Source organism: Bombus flavifrons, chromosome 14, assembly GCF_040668555.2.
Source record: "Bombus flavifrons isolate JBK064 chromosome 14, iyBomFlav1_principal, whole genome shotgun sequence".
NCBI classification, from domain to species: domain Eukaryota; kingdom Metazoa; phylum Arthropoda; class Insecta; order Hymenoptera; family Apidae; genus Bombus; species Bombus flavifrons.
This window is the reverse complement of record NC_138455.1, coordinates 785,529-805,274: the sequence shown is the minus strand read 5'-3', so window position 1 is coordinate 805,274 and position 19,746 is coordinate 785,529. Positions and strand designations below refer to the sequence as shown.

Sequence of the window (19,746 nt, the reverse complement as noted above, 5' to 3'; positions counted from 1 at the left end):
TCGAAAATTATAATATTCGAATAATCCAATTTGTAGAGAAATAACAATCGTTAACGACAGTTTCGATCATTGGACGAATAGGACCGCTACGATGTGTCTATATTTTAATGATTTTCGATTTCCTTTTTTCCTTGAGTCGATCGTCGAAATTAGCCAACAGTGAATTGTGCTCGAAGTAGACGGCCGCGGGTTATTTGGATGTCTCTCTTGAGCGGCACGGAACGTCGCGTCGCCTCAGATCCAGGATATTGCGAACGATGGGATCAACGTACGGAAACAAAGCCGGCCACTTAGCGGCAAATTAGCGATGGCTCCGGACGCCACTGTCGCTCTTCATTACACCAGCACCCTTGCACACCCTTGGCATCCAACGCCGACCGAGCATCTCCCCCTATACTTCCAGGGCTAACCCTCTTAACATCCTGCAGACAATGCAACCGCCTATCTTCCTCACTAGATCTCGACCAATTAAATCTCCGCTATGACGAAAAATCCGTCTCCAATCACCGGTAATCGTTTAATTATTCCATGCCTCGACTACTCATTCTCTTCCTCCTGTTTCTCCTCCTTTTTCTTCTTTTCTCCTTCTTCCTCTACATTTTTTCCTTTCTTAAATATATTCCGTATGTGGCGAAAGGACATTTCCAACATTATCTTAAACAAAACATATACCGTATGAGGTATGCGAATGAATAAGGTTTGCGCCGCATACGAACTGCGATATACTTTTTCAACTCGGTGAAGGATCTGAAACGTTCAAACGGACATTTCATACGTCAGAAATAATTGGTACTTGATAAATAGTTGAAAAAGAAAACTTTAGAGTATCTTAAACAAGTTGCTAGATGATCATAGAAAACGGAACGAAGTTGTGGTCGCGATCGGCGTCGCGTATTTTGCATCGATATCTCTGCGATTTATTTCCAATTTCCGAGAGCTTGTACCGCCATGGCTTTCCTGCCCGCGGAAATTGAAGGAAACCGAAGAAGAAAAAGGGCGGAGGGTTTCGTGCTCGAAGCGTACCACTCCTACCCGAAAGTGGGATGACGGCTGGCCAGAAGGCTGGTAAAGAGTAGGGAGACTCGTGTATCAGACTCCATTGTTAAAGCTTGTTGAGAATATGCCAATAGTCTGGAATTCAATTTGACTTGCGAATCACGAACACCGTTTAATATACAGCAGACAAGGAGGTGGCGGAAACCGTATGGCTGCTTGTTTGGTAGATGACAAACCGGGCAAAACACAAACAGATGCATGAAGGAAGTTGCTTGCACGCGGAATGCTAATTCGATATTAATCTCAATGATAGCCTCATGAATACTCGACCAAGGTGAACTTGATAATTTTAATTGATTTGTCGCATTGTTTACCTGCTCTTTCAGAATATTTAGAATTTCGAACTTTTTCATTTAACGAAACTGCTATTGATATTCTCGGTAGTATTTCACATACGAGTTGAAACTTTCAAATTCCACTCGTTAGAAAATCATCGATTACCACGATGATTATTACTTTTATCTCTGTTTTACGATGTAATACCTTTATAAAGTTCGTCGTTAATAGAGGATATCTTTTGAAATGGCGAAGATTCTTCGGATAGGAAAGTAAAGTACAATTACCCTCATCGTAGATGTTATTACGATTTTTATAATTTTATTCTTTAAATATATTTTTTAAAAAATGTAGAATTCCAACAACAACAAATTCAATTCAAGATTACGCGTAACGAATTTGTGCAATGGTTACTACTGGAATGGTTATTGTTGGAATAAGAATCTTATGTTTTTCTAAGAGAATTTATCTTCTATTTTTATTCACTCCTTGTCGTAATTAGATTAGAATAGATTTTCATGTAGACTGCATCGAATTACTGGCATTAGCATCGTCTTTAAAGAAGTATTGCGCGTTTTCTAATGGACAGCGTAGCGATTATGTAATCGAACTAACTGATGAAACGTCTTTCAGATTTTATGCAAGAAATTAAAAGGTAAAAGGAATCTATTATTGAATATCTTGTAAGTACGTGTCTGTGCATCGTATCGACAAATAACGAATACTAAAGCCGTGTAATTTATTCGGTACGATGCATCTTTCAGGCGAAGGAAAAATAGCTATGTACATACTTATTATTAGCTGAATCGAGTCGATCATCGAGAAAAAACTCTTGCGGAGATGAAAGGATTCGCGATATTTCTGATACTTTTTTCTTATATAAATCGAAATTTACTATTAAGTTTCAATAAAATCTTCATAATCTAGGATGTCTGGGATAAATATAGAAAGAAGTAAGTGTTTATATCAAGAAATTAATAATATCTCGTAAATAATATCATTAATTATTTTGATGATTAAAAAATTATGTGACCGACTAACGTTTTTCATTCCTATCGAATAATATTATTAGGAGGAAAATGTTATTAAAAAAGCTAGTCGATATACGAAGACGAAGGAGAAATTAGCGCACGCGAACGAAAGAGGTACGATGCGACAAAGTCGGGTTCGTTCAAATTTGTTTCTACTCCGATGCCGTCATTAGTTGAGCTGAAGCGAAACATCCCTCGGGGAAATATACCTTAATAATAACTTAAGAGCGATCCTCTTTCTTCCTCTCTTCTTTCTCCCTTCTTCCAGTTTCTCTTTTTAACGTTTATCCCAACTAGCTTCTCACCTTTCGTTTCTTTCGTCTTCTAGTAAGTGCCTTCTCCATTTTCTTCCTTTTTTTATCAAATTCTTTCTCAACTTTCGACGTTTGTAACGTATTATTTACATTTCCGATCATTTTTACGGTATATGGTAATTTATGATGTAACACGATATATTAATTTTGTGGAAAATATGTGAGACGTAGTAAACGATAGGTTGATATTTCTTTCCCTTTCTGAACAAAATTCACCGTGCAGTTTTTTTTCCTCGGAATGATAATAAGATGATCGGCCTTGTCGCAGAAAGTGGAGCAGTTACGCAATTACGTAGCTAAGCATTCGAGAGCAAGTTAGAAATGCAATATATATAATAATATTTTATGGAAATATTAATTAAGTGCAACGCATGAGTTGATTATTAATTTATTTTTATTTTAATTTTTTTTTATTTCAACGTGAGTTCTGACCGATTTAAAATATTTCGAGAGAAACTATTTCGATTAATCGAAATTCATACAATACAGCTGTTTTTTTAGAGGCATCGTAGATGTAAGTTTTATTAGTATTTGGAGAAGCTTGATATGCTTCTGTAATTTATAAACTATATTACATTATATTTTCTTATCGTGTTAAAATTGGCGATTATCGCTAAACATAATTATACAGCAAAAAATATAGGCACTAGATCGAATGAAAATAATTCTAGCGATTTAATGGCTAAATATCATTTTTGAACGACTGGATCTGATTGCTAAAACTTGTAGCAATTTTTCGTTTATTTAATGCTCCTTAAAAAAGAGGCAAAACATCTAAAACGTCTTGTTTGTGGAAGACTGACGTTCAATTTTCACGAATAGTCGCCAGGAGACGCGAGCATCTACTCTTTCCTTTCTTGTTTTTTAGTTGGAAATTAAAAGCAGCTGGATGCTGCCTCGTTCCGAGCCCGGAATTCCCGAGAGCAAAGTTTCTCAACAAAGGCTGGATTTCTTTCCTCGCTGTTCGCTTCTTAAACGCTGACATAATGTACGAGCTAAGTCCCTTGAATCACCCAAGAGATCGGGACATCCCGGTTTCATTGGCGGAACGTTCCTAAAATGAGAACGCAAATCCATACCATGCTGAAAAGCGATAATACGTCTTGTTTTTCAATACGTATTCCGAACGAAGATTTACAACCAATGAATTCATTTCTGTTGAGACAAAGATATTGTTCTCTAGGTATCTCTTCAAAATCTTCACTTCCTTGCTTACCAACCACAACGCTTATTAACACTAATCCGCGAATTAACGACTCTGACTATCCAGCCGGTTCGATCGACAGCAGCCAAAATTTGTTGTTTCAATCTGAAAGGCTAATTTTGCGTTTGCACCGGGCTAGTAGTTACGAAAGGCCGGCCAGACGAAACTTGAAAGTTTTGCGCACACCTAAATGGGAAAGAGAAAGAACTTTGACTGAATTGAAGGCGACAAATTTGAGAAAGAGATACAGAGAGAGAAAGTAATCCTTTAATGATCCTGGACACACGAGTCGCAGAGAGGAAAGCTTCGCCTCCTATCAAAGACAGAAGAGGAAAGAAGAAAGGGGAAAGAAGGAAGAGGAAAGAGGAAAAAGGAAAGAGAAATGAGGAAAGGGGAAAGAGGAAAGAGGAAGGAGAAAGAGGAGAAGGTGGCTGGCTCGGTCTGCAGGCATCTGCATAACAAAACGCGCAATTAATAAAGTTCCCGGTGTGGAGGGCGACCACAAAAGAGCATTTCGTCCTTTCACCGTGTTTCTGCAACCTTCCATCGCCTTCCTCTCTGTCCCGCCGTTCTTTTCCCCTTTTCGTCTTCACCCCTTCGTCAAAACGAAAATCGCATGGGTGGGGGCAGAATGTAGGTTGGCGGAGTCAGAGAGGATCGTAGAAACAGGCAGACACCTAGCTCCAGGTTAAATAAGTCAGGCTTTGTAAGGAATCCTCCGTGAAACTTGGCAATCTTTGCTACGCGAAACTGTTAGCTACGTATTTTCAATATTTTACCGGATACCGGCTTTTCTGCGTTGTTTCCACTCACTGGATTCGCGGAAGTGGACTTATTTTCGAAGTTTTTCGGCAACTTTCAGCGAGACCGGGCCGCATCGACGATGATTTTCTCGTGAGAAATGGAGGGTTAAATGTAGGATAGTAAGAGCTTTGAAACTAACAACAGATCTTTCTGAGTTTTATCAAGAGATTGTTACCGATTCACAAATCTGATTTTCGCGGATTCTACCCAAAGTATGATGCTACCGATCGAGTTAGAGGAGCAAATACAGCAATAGCGGAATAGGCAGCAGCCGTGCAAGAGGACATTTTCACACTGCATCGACTCTAACCGGGGCTTTCTTTTCATTAAAAGCCCAAGCAAACTTTCGAATGAAAATTCGCTTGGAGGGTGTCTGAATTGAATTGCTTGTGCTACCGACCGCTCCCGTCCTCCCTTTCTACATTCTTTCTCTCTCTTTCCCTTTCTGCGAGCCGTCGCGTCGCGTCGGTGCAATCCGAAAGTTTTCCCGCGCAAAATGCGAGTCGCATTATTTATCAAACGGGCGAGGAAGCAGCCGGCATCGGGCCGAGATTTTAACGTTGGCTGCTATCGTGCAGTTGCCTCCTACGGTAAACAGTTTTCAGTCTTCGGTTGGCCAAAAGTCTGGCTAGTTAATATTTCAGACGACTTCGAGCTAACTTCATGCATACTTATGTCTCGACGCGTGACTTCACCCGCAACCAGGATACCACGCTCCTCGATCCACTCAGCTAGATTTCCGCGCTAGATTTTCCAATCACCGAATTTTACACCGATTCTTCCCGTTAGTTACGATTTCTCGATACAAAATTGTTCGCAAATAATCTTCCCGCGAGATTATTTTTACCAGTTACGGCGAACTGATGTTATTAACGTGGAACAGAGTCTTCTACGCTATTTTTCGACAGCTTCGTTTTCGCACTCCCGTACAATGTAATTCTTGTCCGTCGAACGTCACGTTCCACAATTTCTCGCTTGCTTTTTTTTTCTAAAATTCCCTTTCTGGCATCGATATATTCGATACACCTTCGCAGTGTAAATTCCGCAAGGGAAAGCGCTATTCAAAAGTGAACAACGACAATGGCAACATAGGAGCATTGCACAAAGGTGACAAAGTTTGAAAATTGTATACGCGCTCTTTCGGTGTCGAAGTTTAAAAATTGTGGTATACACGCTATCAGTAGGGGAAAAATAGAATAGTTCGGTAAATTTATTTCGTAGAATTAAACAATACCTTCATCAAAGCGATTAATTCCTTCGTGCACCGTTCCAGCTGCGTTCTTCATTAATTAAACGCATGCTTCGGTCGATGCAATTTTTGTGCCTCAACGTAAAATACTCGGGCAAAAAAAATGCACGCATCGTATAATAAAAGAGAAATAATGGCCGCCTTTGGAAGCAATTATTACGGACTTGCAGAATTTTTTGCAGAAAAGGGAACATCGATAAATACGCGCGGATGTAGTCTAACGTCTTTTACAGACGTTAATAAAGAAAATGTCTTCTTTGTGAAGCTATCGAAGGGTATAAAATGGAAGAAACGTTTGTTCATGGTGATTTCTTCCGGTAATAAACACGACAGTTTTTGCTTCCTTCTTCTTACTCTTTTGCAGAACTGATTAATTCTTGAATATTCAGATATCGTAGACCGTATGCAATAAGTATTTTGTGATTATACAAAGTTCTACTATCTTGTTGTTCTACTTCCGTTGTTAATTGCTTCCGACTGAAACAAAGGCCACGTAAATATAACTCGGAATTGTTTTACGCGAGATAATAGAAATAAGACAATCTAGATGTTGGCAATAAGTTGAAAGATTTCTGCTGTTTTTTAAGGGACAATTGTTCTTTATAGGTATCGCGTCCGTTATTTCCTTATCATCGTGTTTCCTTCGCAGCTTCAGAGAATGCGTAATTCTACGAAATTTTATCTGCATCCCTTTCAACGACGATTCTATAAAAAAATGCATCATCATCGTGCAAACGTAAATCATCTGTATTGCGTAGGCGTAACCTTTCGAACTTGATCGTAAGATTTTACACGTACTTTCGAATCAACTGAAAGAATTTATCTAATGAAGTAGAAAAATATATGAAGTATTCTTCATTTTTCTCTTTCTTTTCCTTTTAAATGGGTCGTCGTATCGGTTTCGTAGAAAAGTCAGTTTTCCAAGAAATCGATTTCTGATAGGTAGTTTGCTTGTAAAAAGGTAAAAAATGTTTTTTTAAAATGTAGGAAAATAGGATCTATTCCTACATTTCTAGGTAGATATACAGTTTGGTAGTCGATCTCGTTGCTTATAAAAGAACGTTCGCACGCGGTTGCAAACACGCGCGATCACGCGCATACAGGGCAACGTTTCAACTGGAAAACTGACAGGGTGCCGTGATCGATCGGCTCATCAAACATCATGCCATATTGTTGACTGAATCCCTTTTGCGGGGCTGCGAAACTGGACGAGCTGAAGCGAGAAGAAGAACCAAGAGGAAGGAAAAGAGCCAGCTAGAGTGTCTATTTTTATTACGTGGTTTAACCTGACGGCGATTGCGCGAACCGGAGACTGATGGCGTTTTTATATACACCTGCGAAGAGATAAGGCAAACTACGAAAAGATCGTGTATCCACCGGAAATTAATATGGATCTCCGTTCCCTTCTCCTCTTTTTTTCCGAGAACTTTTTGGAAAACAGGTAAAGGCATTGCTCGCGCAAATATCCAGTCGTTCGGAAAATTCGTAAACTTTTTGACAATTGATTTGTTCCATCCTATCCCACATGTTATATATTTTATAAGAATCAAAGAGAATCGTCGTAACAATTGTTTAATTAATTTTAAATATATTTCGTATTTTCCTTTTACCTAATTTATTCGGTTGTGTAGCGAAAGAGTGATCAATTGCAAGTTCGAACAATAGGAGATTGATGAAGGGTCCGTTTGATTTTGCGGTTTATCCATCATCTAACATCGATGCACTAAGCGTTCAAAATAGAAAAGGTGGAGATCTCTTGATATCTTTTCGGTTAAGCGGGATCGATACTTTCAATGGCAGAAAAAAAAACAATCTTTTCCCGTGAATATAAATTACGTATAAACGCGATCAAAATCTTCCGTACTGTAAATCAAATATTATGAACGATAATCTGTGAACTAACTTTTTATCTTCATAAACTGCTTGTTTACAGAAGATTAAAACTGCCGTAAACATTACGCTTCTCCTTGCTATCTTTTCCCAGATAAGAAAATTCAAATAATAAAGAACGTAATATTTTCGTAAATTCTTGGAGTTAATCAGAGTGATTTTAGAGAATTTTTTTTTTTTGCTCCCCATCGGTGTACGTACGATTTTTGTTGGCGTGTTTGCGCGATGCAGCCAGGAATAAAATAATAAATTATTGAAGGTATGTTATGTCGCGTCCTTGGTCGTTGGAGGTAAACAGTCTCCGGTCCCGGAAATTGAACAATTTTTCTGCATTTTGTTTACCAGTTGCTTTTCTCCTTCCGTTCTTTCTTTCTGCTAGCCTAGCTTCGAGTCATTTGCATTGTTAACAAGCACGTTATATGCGCCCTGTTCGCGTACCAAGTAAATATGCCCTGATTAGAAAATGCAAGTCATTCTCTCTTTCGTAGTTTGAAAATCGTAACTTCTATGTACATGTATATATAGAGAATAATGGTATTTCACTGATTTATCGTAATATGCGCATGGGAGTGTAAATATTTCTGGAAATAACGGAGCATAAATCAATCCGGTAAACGCGTCTCTGGGAGATACGATACAACGCACGCATCTCGTATGTTGACAATCGGAGGATTTTTTAAGCGACGATAGTGAAAAAACTGTAGAAACACGAGAGCGTTGCGTGTTTACATCCTGTTGAAAAACTTTGTATTTCGATAAAATGTTCGATATAATACATATTTCTCTGGCGATATGCGGTCCATCCACGTCAACGAAGGTCCTATCTGGTCGCATCAAATATTACGGCTCATGTAAACACTGCAGGGTGGTAATTAAAGCCAGACCCTTCTCGAATTATAAACATCGAACCAGGGTAAATTCGCCGTAGGTGAAAACCCAGCTAGCACATTTCCCAAATTCGCTTACACGAATGTGCACTGTGTGTCATCCTTTGGCTATTACAAAATCCCATCAAAATTGGCTACAGTGTCGCAAAGATATTATCCCATCAATTCAAACACCTTTTGATCCAAAACATTTTGGATCAAACATTGGAAACATTGGAAACATGTGAAAACATTGGAAACACCAATTTTGATCTTATCGCATACATTATACATATATCGATATATATACAAAAAAGTTTATTTTGGTAAATGCGATTATACGCACGAATTCGGAGAAAATTTCAATGATGAAAGTAAATATGTGTTTTTATCGTTGTTTATTAGCTATCTCGCGTTTCGGTTGTAAATACGTACGCGACTTAAGTGAACTCAGTCATGACACATAATGAATTTGTAGTGTTGCAATATTATCAAAAATTTATCCAATTAATGCACGCAGTTTTAAATAGTTTTTAATTTATTTCGTATTATTACGGAATCTCTTTCAGCAATCTATCCGAGCATTCCCAAGATTATTGGACTGAACCAATTTCGATACGTATTTATATTTGAAAATTCTAAACAATTGTGACGCAAACATTTGTTGTAAAAGAAACTTAGAAAGTAAGTATTTAGGATTAGGTTGTACAAACTCATTTCGAATTCCAGTCCAAGCACCCATAGAATTCGAGAATCTATGTACTTATAAACACTGAAGGAATCGAATCACATAGTAATTGAAAAGTATGTACATAATACGCACGCAATATCGTAGACTTGATTCGAGACGAAATAGCCGTCTACAATTTTGAAGTGGTTTCTTTAAGTATAGGAAATGAAACATTGTCTCTTAGCAAGTAAAATTTTACTATTAAGACCGACTTGGATTCCCGTTGAACTTGACTCCATCGTTAGTATCTATGTTCCAATGATCTGTTAACTTACTTTTTCTCAATAATGCCAGAAGAAGAAGAAGAAGCAGAAGAAGGAGAAGAAGGAGAAGAAGAAGAAGAAGAAGGAGAAGAAGGAGAAACGAGGAGGCACGTCGTCAAGCTCATTGCCAAGATCCATTTATTCATTGCCTTCAATTCCATCCATCATCTTCCTAACCCGATGTTTGAACAATTGGCTTGGTCAATCTGCCGTCTCCGAGAGCCATTAAGTAGGATTACTATTCGTACTACATATACATACTATACACTATCGATTCGGTACCTCTCTAGAGATATCTCTCAGTATGGGTTGCGTAACGTCACACTACTTATTTGCAAGAATTTCTTGTGCGTCACGCTCGTTGCCATGAAAAGGAAGTTCAAGGCTTAATTTGACAAGATGTGACAAACGACGCCAGTCCAGAAAGGGTAAAAATGCTTGGTACAGTCGGCTAGAAGATTGGTATTACATATTTATAGGAGACTCAGCATTGCCTGCTAAAAAATGTCCCGCCATTTCGCACCGACTTCAACTTATTCGTCATTTCTCTTTGTCGACCACTTTGCCGCGCACCCTTGAAAAATGATCGTACTGTCAAAAACGCCGTCTACCGCGCCCGTCACCTGCGTCTCGGCTCATAATTCTCCTTTATAAGGAAAATTATCATCACTTGTGCTCCACTCCAATTCCACTCTCATTTTCTATATCGAATAACCAAATTGAACTCGCGGTGCTTTTGTAATACCAATTTCACCATCCGATTGATATTTAACGACCTGCGATTATTTCCGCAAGCCCGTCCCTTCGCACTTCCCTCTGAAAGAAGCCATAAATTACGTATTATCGATTCGCGATAACTTAAAATAGTAACATGTACTAATACGTGCTATAAACAGATCAGAATAATTAATACACTTGGATACTTCATTTTCTCTTTTTTCTTTGGAAGATTTTTTTCAAGTTATCTTCCCACTATTATCGATACTTGTTCTTTACCAGAAATTACGAATAATCCATACATACTGTACCGTTAATTGTATTAATAATTTTAATTAATACTATTAATCGCACCATGAATTATAGCGAAATATCTGCAAAATTGAATAATTACGTTACACTGCATTTGCAGCAAAGCATGATATATGCTACAATGTTAAATTAGTCGATAATAATATTTTTTGCAAATTTTCCATCAAATTCATCTTAAAATATTCTAATTTTTACGTCTAATTTAGAAATCGTTTATTCAGGCGATTTACATGCAATTTCATGAAATAGAAATTAATTATTATACCGTTAACGAAACCTCGTAGATCAGAGGTGTGTTAAAGTTCACCACAAATTCACGAACTCTACTTACAGATGAGATACTTTTTTGCCACGAAGGCAACAGGTTGCATACCGAGAGCAGAGATCACGAACTTGCTAAAGGTCGAGCTCCGTGACATAAGTTCACAAATTGTCTTCATTTGCTTACAAAACGTCGGAGGCAAGTTCGAAAAAATCACCTGAATTTGCAGGCTGGAATCCTGGAAAGCATAATGATCGATGCTAGAAAAATTTTCTTGTGAATTTTATTAAGAATTGTTCAATGTTCGTTAATCTAGATATATCTGAATATCTGATATGTAATAATATGTATATTAATAATATGAAAGTGAAAAAAATGCGAATGGATTTGGTCTGGAATTAGCGGTGGAAGTTGACATTTTAAGATGAAGAAGAAAATATAAAAATATTCAAACTATTTCAGACATAAAGTTTTGGTAAAAAAATTTTAATAGATCGCTGATAAGAATTAACGAAGGATTAACTGATTGTTCAAACGAAAAGACGAGTGGCCATTGGAGCCACGTTTGGCCAATAAGTAAAACTATTTGAATAAACAACGGTCTTATAGAGAACGTTGGTCGAGTTCATAATGATATAGCAAATTTTTTACGAAACAAATATAATATCGAAGAAACGCTGACTCACACAAGATAAGACCGCTTCCTCGCTCTGACGTTAAACAAAGTAAAAAGACGCACGTGTGACATGGAAGAGATTATGAAACAAAATTTTTAAACGCAACACATATACAGGGTGGTTGGTAACTGGTGGTACAAGCGGAAAGGAGGTGATTCTACGCGAAAAAGAAGTCGAAAATATAGAATAAAAATTTTTTTTTTTTAATTTTTCCATCGAGACAACGATCTAGAGTGAGATCCGTTATAACGAGACGTGATAAAGTGCACGCGTACAGAGCGAAAATTCAAAGTCGATTTTCTCGGAAACAAAACCTCAAACGAAAAATTTTTATTCTATATTTTCGACTTCTTTTTTTGCGTAGAATCACCCCCTTTCCGCTTGTACCACCAGTTACCAACCACCCTGAATACACATAATTATCTGTCATAGAATAACACAAAGTTGAAGATTCATGGATTTGGACAAAATATGTTACATATTTGTACATAAAGAATTCCGTTTGTTTTCCGAAGGGTCACCCTGTATATACGAACAATCATAGCCGATAAGTTTTGCAGTTTGCTTATTTTATTTATTTACAAATTCAAGCTAAGATGTAATATACCAGTTATATACGAGTAAGATAAACAAGACGTTTAAAACTATTTTCCCCTTTCTCTCTTTGAAGTTATTTAAAACAGACTATTTTTCTGGGATTAAAAATGAGAAATTTATTGGCAGGTATCTTATGAACGTGTCAATTAATTTGTTTAACAGTGCGGCGGTATCGCGCGATTCGACGAATCTGCGATTCGCCTTAGCATTTTCATGGGAGGAGTACAGGGCGAAGCAGCTTATTAACAAAGTTAAATTAAGCAAAGTTTCTGACTCTGATTACCTATGGCCCGCGTCACACGGGCTGGTTTTAGTTTGCTCGACAAGCTTGTTTCTCGCTGGTCAGATAAGCCGGCCAGCTTCACCGTATTATTTCCAAAAGTTTTATGGAATCGGTTTTTACTTATGCCGTCTATCGACGAATAAATATTTAAACGATCAACAGGGCAGAATGATATCTCTGCCCCAGCAGTGGCATAATTCTGACGATATCGTGTAGGCATAATTGCCAATCGAGCATGTTCCAATGAAAAATGGCTTCGATCACGTTGAACGCCGCGGGCACGCGACAGTTCATTCATTGACTACCGTATGTATTTAATCAAGCCGAGTCGAATCGGTTCATACGAATTAAGCGATAAATAATATGGTAGAATGTTGCGTAGTCGCTCAATTCGTTGGAACGTATATGTTTATTCCGTCAACCGGTGAAAAACGGACAGTCTTACACGATTAATGAATTTTAATGAGACTCGACGTTTGCCAATTCGCTTATTTTCATACAAGTAATTTATGCGAGTATCAACTCTATCGGCAAGTTGCTTCATGCATCTATTTTCTTTGTGATCCGCATGATTCCCAATAATTTGTGAATTATTACAACTACTATACAACTATACGCCAAACTACAAATTATAGAACGCAGATGGATCTTTTGTATTTCTTTTGTTTTAGTTAATCTGATCGCATGCGAATGGTCTTCTGTTTTACGTCATTGTGCTTGTTAATTTAATCTACTTTTATCATTAATTTGAAAATTAGGTTTATTAAATTAACATTTCAAGTTAAAGATATGGAGTTTCTGGAATTAAACTCAACGATCGATCGATCATTCGATCGTCTTGAGAACGAATAAATTTCGAAAAGAATTATTGACAGAAATTACATTATACGTAATTTATCAAGATTCGGATACTGTAAAAAATATTAATTAATATAACTGAAACCTGGCTGAATTTTCTTGTGCTTTTATAGCTCGAGGATACTGATTAATGATTAAACACCAATATCCAATAAAATAAGAGATCGGATTATTTTCAATCGACAATTACGTGAACAGCCGAACGAATTTGTGTTAGAACGTTCTAACGTGCCGTTTTCCGTCAAAGATATCGGTAGTCCCGTAAGGGGATCAGGCAACGTGAACTATGAGCTCTATGCGTAAGTACTTCGTCGTAATACCGTAAATTGATGACTACTGCATTTGTGTCCATCGGGATGCCGTGTATAAACCAAATCCCCCGGGGAGTTGATGGCAAGCCAAAGAGAATTTCATTACCGGCCAACGAATTATAATGCGGTTTGTATGCATACGCAAATGTTAAACTTCCTCCTTTTTCCTTTCTGTTGTATTTGTAACCGAATTCGTGGCGTGCATGTCACAACGATAAAATCGCTAATTTACAAATTTGTCAACTTTTACACAGAAAATATTTATATTAATTTTAACAATTCTCACATGAATGAATCATATGGTTTCGCTTACTTTTTTTTGTCTCAAGTATCAGATGTTTTAAAAAACCAAATATTGTATTTTCTACAAGCCTGAGGATTGAAAAATTCTGGCCGTGCATTGGTAGTCGTTTGAATATCCGTTTTCATATTGTATATGTATATATATCTAATTCGAGCTGTGTATTTTTACTATTTTGTCTATGTTATCGTTAGTTTCATCAGAGCCTGCCGATACAGAATCTTGTATGTGGAATACTTAGTTTAAAAAAAATTCGTTTAAAGACATATTTACGTCGAAAATAAATTACACGGTCTATTTACAGAACCATGTTGTGAATTATGCAGCTATATTAACATGCGCAATAAATAACGTTAATATATGTAATAGATGGCAGCATGCACGCATACATACATTCAAATACATATATATGTGACAATTTGACATAAAGTTTACTTATATAAGTATAACAAATTGTCTTTCCTTAAAATGTAGTCATTTAATCGTCTTAACAAATACTATCTTGAAACAGATATCTCTATTTAACGTTTTGTTTGAAAAAATACATTTACCGCAACTCGCCACTTCGACGGATTTCCCCGAACTGGGGTTAATTTGCCGAGAAACCAAATCTTCCTGTACATCCTCGATTAATTTTCATAACTATAAATCAGTCTTATTTCGTCATTCGATGTTCCCATCACGGAAAATCCATCGAGATTCGCAAAAACAAATAGTTCGACAAGCTTATCAACGCGTATCGGTGAGATTATCATCTACAATACTTTCGATTTATATGTGAGAACAAAAAGTGGAGGAAGAATAATTAGCATTCGCGATGCTAATTTGCGTAAATCGCAAGAAGCGTACGTTGCGGTAACTATGCTCTAACGCCGACACAAAGGACAGAGGCGAAAGGCGGAGCGACCAAGAAGAGACCGCGGTCGACCGAGGAAGCCGAGATCTTTATGGTAGCAATAAAGCCAACGTTGCTGGCTTCCAATTACAAATGACTACTGGTAGCTGAAAACTATTGCCTGTGGCGTACGTGTACTCCCTACCTATTCAAGGCCCGTAACCCTGCGCACACCCTTGCATTCTCGTTCTCTCTGTTCCCCGTATCGACGCTGACCCCACGAGCCAGTTCCCGCGGCTGGTTAGCTACGTGAAATAGGACCTATCGTAAATCCTCGTAACGCCTAACTAACTCCCCCACCATGTACCGCCTCGACTTTCTTTATGCCGCCACCATCGTGTCCGATGTAAGGATTACCTTGGTTAATAATTGTTATTAAGCAACTGCCACGCTACTACGCGATCGCTTGTTCGAATTTTTCTGTTCCCTGTCATGTCGAGGGTGGACAAAGAAAATATGTTTCCACGGTGGCGTGAGGAATGCATTTTGGAAGACCATAAGCAAAAGAGGATGGTTGATAGGTTTCGTTCGATTTCGTAGTTTATATCCTTCATCTAAGAATACTCGCTAAAATAATCGCAGTAATCTTTTAACAAAATCATTCTACGGCTGTTATATTGAAAATTGATTGCCTGAAAAGAGTACGAATGTATAAGTGATTAACGTACGGCAACTTAATAACTATTAATATGTCGGAATGAGTTTCGCGAAACTTCTAAAATGTTTATAAATAGGGTCTGAAAAGTTTCCATCAGTCTTCCTTAATATTCAAAGTTGATACGCGAACTTCAGATCTCGTGGCGAGTTTCAAAGCTAATTTACCGTAACAAAGCTACGCCGTTGTTTTATAACCGACATTTATCATCGTATATCTTACGATAAATAATTAAGAACATCACAACGAATCTGATCGATCACTATACCGAACCTACCCTCTTGCTATGTTTCCTACTATGCGTTATATTTCCGAATTATCTGTAGAATCTCATTTGTACGTATATACATAGCATCGTAACAACTTTGTTTATCCATCGCATATACGTGTTTAATTGTCCCTGTAAATCGTTAATTTTTACCAAATTGTATTACGATTATCTTTTTTACCGAATCAATATAATTAATATTATATTTATCGATTCATCTATAACCCATAGGATTCTGCTATCCAAGATTATATCGTTTAGCAATTATTCCATTCTCTGTACAATATTTCCAAGTTCATTGATTAAAATTTTAAATAGAAGGTGCGTGAACTTGGAGAATACCTTTTTTATATTTTATAATTTGCAGTGTGTAAACAATTTTGCAACGAATGAGAAATTAAAAAATTAAAATCACCGTGTAAAACGATAAAAGTCAGGAGCGGATACGTAATCCTAAATGTATCAAAGAACATTTCACGGGGTTGAATATTTATCGTAGCGTAAAAATGTGCTCGACTTGGTGAAATTATTAAACAAAATGTCGCTGCAGTCTCTTCCATCGGTCCTCACATTTTAGAAACTATTATAATCTGTCGGTGAAATCCTCGTGCGCAAATCTCTTTGCCTTTATAATCGCGTTCCATCGTATAAGAGTTAAGCCAGCGCGAAAAATTCGTACAGGCCGATCGAAAAACTGCATCTAAACGCATCTACGTTATGGAAATTTGACGCCGACCTCGTTTGTTCGATAATTTCTTACAAAAAACTGCTTTAGTCAACATCAAAATTATGGAAAGTATTAAATATTGATGATAATTTCTCCTATTATATCATACAAAAACAATTCATATACAGATATGAATGATATGAATGTATAATTTCATTATTGGCAAGAATCAGATTGTCTATTTATATCGATATCGTATATTTCTTAAATACGTGTATGTGTGGCGCATGACGCATTTATTGTATGTACACACTACATGCTATGTAGCTTACTTGATAATTAAAGAAACAATCCAATTCTGATAAGTGAACTTTTTTCCATTTGTATACGCATCGCAATCTTTACCATTTCTATCCTTCTCTAAATGCCAAATTCTCGCAGCACAATAAAATAACTCGCGAACCACTTAGTTCGAAACAAACACGATTGCTTTTTCAACACGGAAGAATCATCAACTCAAGCGTAATTAATAAGAATCAACGCAGCGTGTGAGCGAGTGACGTATGCGCGTTTAATAAATACGAAATGGAATTCGCTGCAGGTTGTAAGTAAACTTTGAATAGCAGCGTGTATGTTCTGTAAAAGGCGTACAGGTAACAGAGCTGGTCTTAGTCACGGAGAGATAGTCGTTGGTCTGGTGAAAAGCGAGGCGCCGCATATTAATCATGGTATTAACACTCGAACGTTGGCAAAAGCTTAAACTAGCGTGGTTGACACCGTTGAAAGGTGTCACACATCGTCCTCCTTGGCAACTCTGCGTGCTTGGTCTCTTTCTATATATACACGTATACGTGTATTATCCTGTTGAACGATAAGCGAATAGAGATACAGGCATCGTGAAGGGAAGAGAAAAAGAGGGGGTGACTGAGCCAGGATGCTAGGAGTGGGACTGCAAACTGAAACTGGGTGCGAAAATTAATTGCCAGGAACGCTTCGTTCCATCCACTTTTGCCAAACTACCCTTCACTCTTAATTACTAACCACCCTTCGGCCTGCTCGGTCAGAATCCCTGTCGCTTTTCCAGCCGACCGCTAACTGGTGGGAAAAATCAAAATCAACGCCGTTGAGCGAAAGATATATAAAACGGTAGAATGATCAGATATCACGGTTTGCTTAATTTTCCAGCGTATCGGCTAAAAAACAGGGCCGGCAGCGACGTCTCCGACCAGACTCGGACAATGTTTCGGTCAATTTTGCTGGACGATCGTTGCTAAATGTCCGTGGTTAAATTTTAGCGGAAATTTCCACGACCCCTTTTCAAACTACAAGCTTTTTTTACAAATTTAAAATTCGCGAGAAGTAGGTAGCTCATGGTTTTTCCTAAGAGTAATATTTTGCGTTTTAAGAAACATGCTCCCTCCTATAGCGCTCTACGATGCTACTTTAACTCTTTCAACGTAATGAATTCATACATTTATTTCAATATTGTATTTGTTCTTACGACAAAAGATTTCAACGTCTCTATACTAAAAATTTTCACGAATATTAACTTTAGCTTTCCTTTTAAAATGACAAGATTATCATCGAAGAAAAATAACACCGTGTTATTAAAAATTATCCCGACTACTTAAAACTTTTGTAAAGTTGAAAAAGAAGTTAATTCGTTATAGGTAATCGATAGTTTGTTGTACCTTGTTCGGTATCCCGATGGAAACGTGATGCGAGCGAAGCGCAGTAACAGGATACGGTAATGCTGCTATTATTCTTGTAGTTGAAGAAAATAAAAGGAAAGTACGAAGGATAAATAAACGAAATAGCGATATACAATTTTCGAATATTTCCATCTCGTACGAGCCACAATGGCGAGATTGCAAAGAAGCAATCATCGATTCGATATGCAATGCATAAGGAAAAAGGGCATGCGCCTGTGCAACTGCTGTACTGTGTACAATGGTCGAAGAAGAAATTGCGCGGACGCAAAATGTAGATATAATACAATCTCTGTTACTTGCTGTCTGTAACATGCTAATACGATACAGGAAATGGAGCGAAATCGTGACGAAAATTACCTCGACAGTGAATTGTACGCAAAATTATTAATAACGACAATAACGACGTTATATACATACATACGTTAAATTTGTTCGACAAACAAAGGAGAGCAAATTATTTATAAATACCTTGTAGTTTTGAGAAACGGCAATAATAATTCTAAATTGTAACTTCCGACGTCTCGAATTCAGAAAAGAGTAGATATTTTAATCGACGAGAGAATCATCGATACGGTCCAAACTAACGAGAAACTTATCGCATCGTGGAATAACGACATCAAGAGCTCTGATCGAACATGAAGGAAAGCGAGAAGAGTCGGGTCAGAAGCACGCGATTGCATAAAAGCGTCTATCGATTTGAAACACAAGATTTCGAGAACAAGAGGAACGAGCGGAAAGCATGGGAAAGAAGGGGGAGAAGAACAAGCGGAAGTAGAAGAGAAAGAAAAATAAAAGACACGAAAGAGGATGGAGGTGATGGACAGTAGAGGTGTCGTTGTGTCGAACGAATCCGTGGAACAAGAGGAAGGCGATGTAATAAAGCGAGTCGTGAGCGAAACACGCCCCGAAGGCTACAGCTACCCTTAGAGTTACAATCTTCTTCGATTTCAAGAGGTCGACAGATCAAGCTGCTTACGCAATACCCGTTGTATCCTTATAATAAGAACAAGTATGACCCTCCAAGTCCGAATAACCGTCGACTACGATTCTTACATCTTTTCTTGATTCTTGTTGTTCCCCACCTTCACCTCGCTCAGCAACGCGCAACAAATTCCTCAGACAGAGAATGTATCACGCACTATTTTCTATTTTTTATTAGACGTTTATAACCACATTTTTCTTTGTATGTAACTAAATTGTATTTGATTGTAATTTAGTATCGACACGCAATCGACATTAAAAAAGATTGCAGCGCAGCCATTTATAGAAATTATAAGGTGAAAATATCATTCCTTTCCCTTCGAAAGGTAGGAAAAATCTTTTCAATGAAAGAAAAATTGACAAATGAGTGAAAATTAAAGTTGAGGTGAAATAAGTGCGATTGAAAAGACTGAGAGCTTTTTCCAATATTCGTAATCTGTGATCAATCCTAAAGAACAGAATAAATAAAATAAAGAATTATTAACAGTTGCAACGATAAAAAAATGGCGATTCAAGAGCTTAACAGTTACAATCGAAAAATTAAAAAAAATCAAAATAATAGCAGAT

At 37.5% G+C, this 19,746-nt stretch overlaps 1 long non-coding RNA gene across 2 annotated transcripts in view; it reads right to left on the bottom strand.

Moving 5' to 3' along the window:
- Nucleotides 1-3,139: 3,139 nt before the first annotated feature.
- The window catches only part of LOC138186819 (uncharacterized), a 77,380-nt gene continuing 60,773 nt past the window's right edge, over nt 3,140-19,746 (bottom strand). The window contains exons 1-3 of one of the 2 annotated variants that reach the window (XR_011175001.1): nt 9,696-10,505; nt 3,894-4,067; nt 3,140-3,731 (exon numbers count right to left, since the gene is read on the bottom strand). This is a non-coding gene — a long non-coding RNA (uncharacterized LOC138186819). Of the gene's footprint in view, nt 3,732-3,893; nt 4,068-9,695; nt 10,506-19,746 lie in introns of those variants that run through there. The other variant, XR_011175000.1, reaches the window with a different exon arrangement.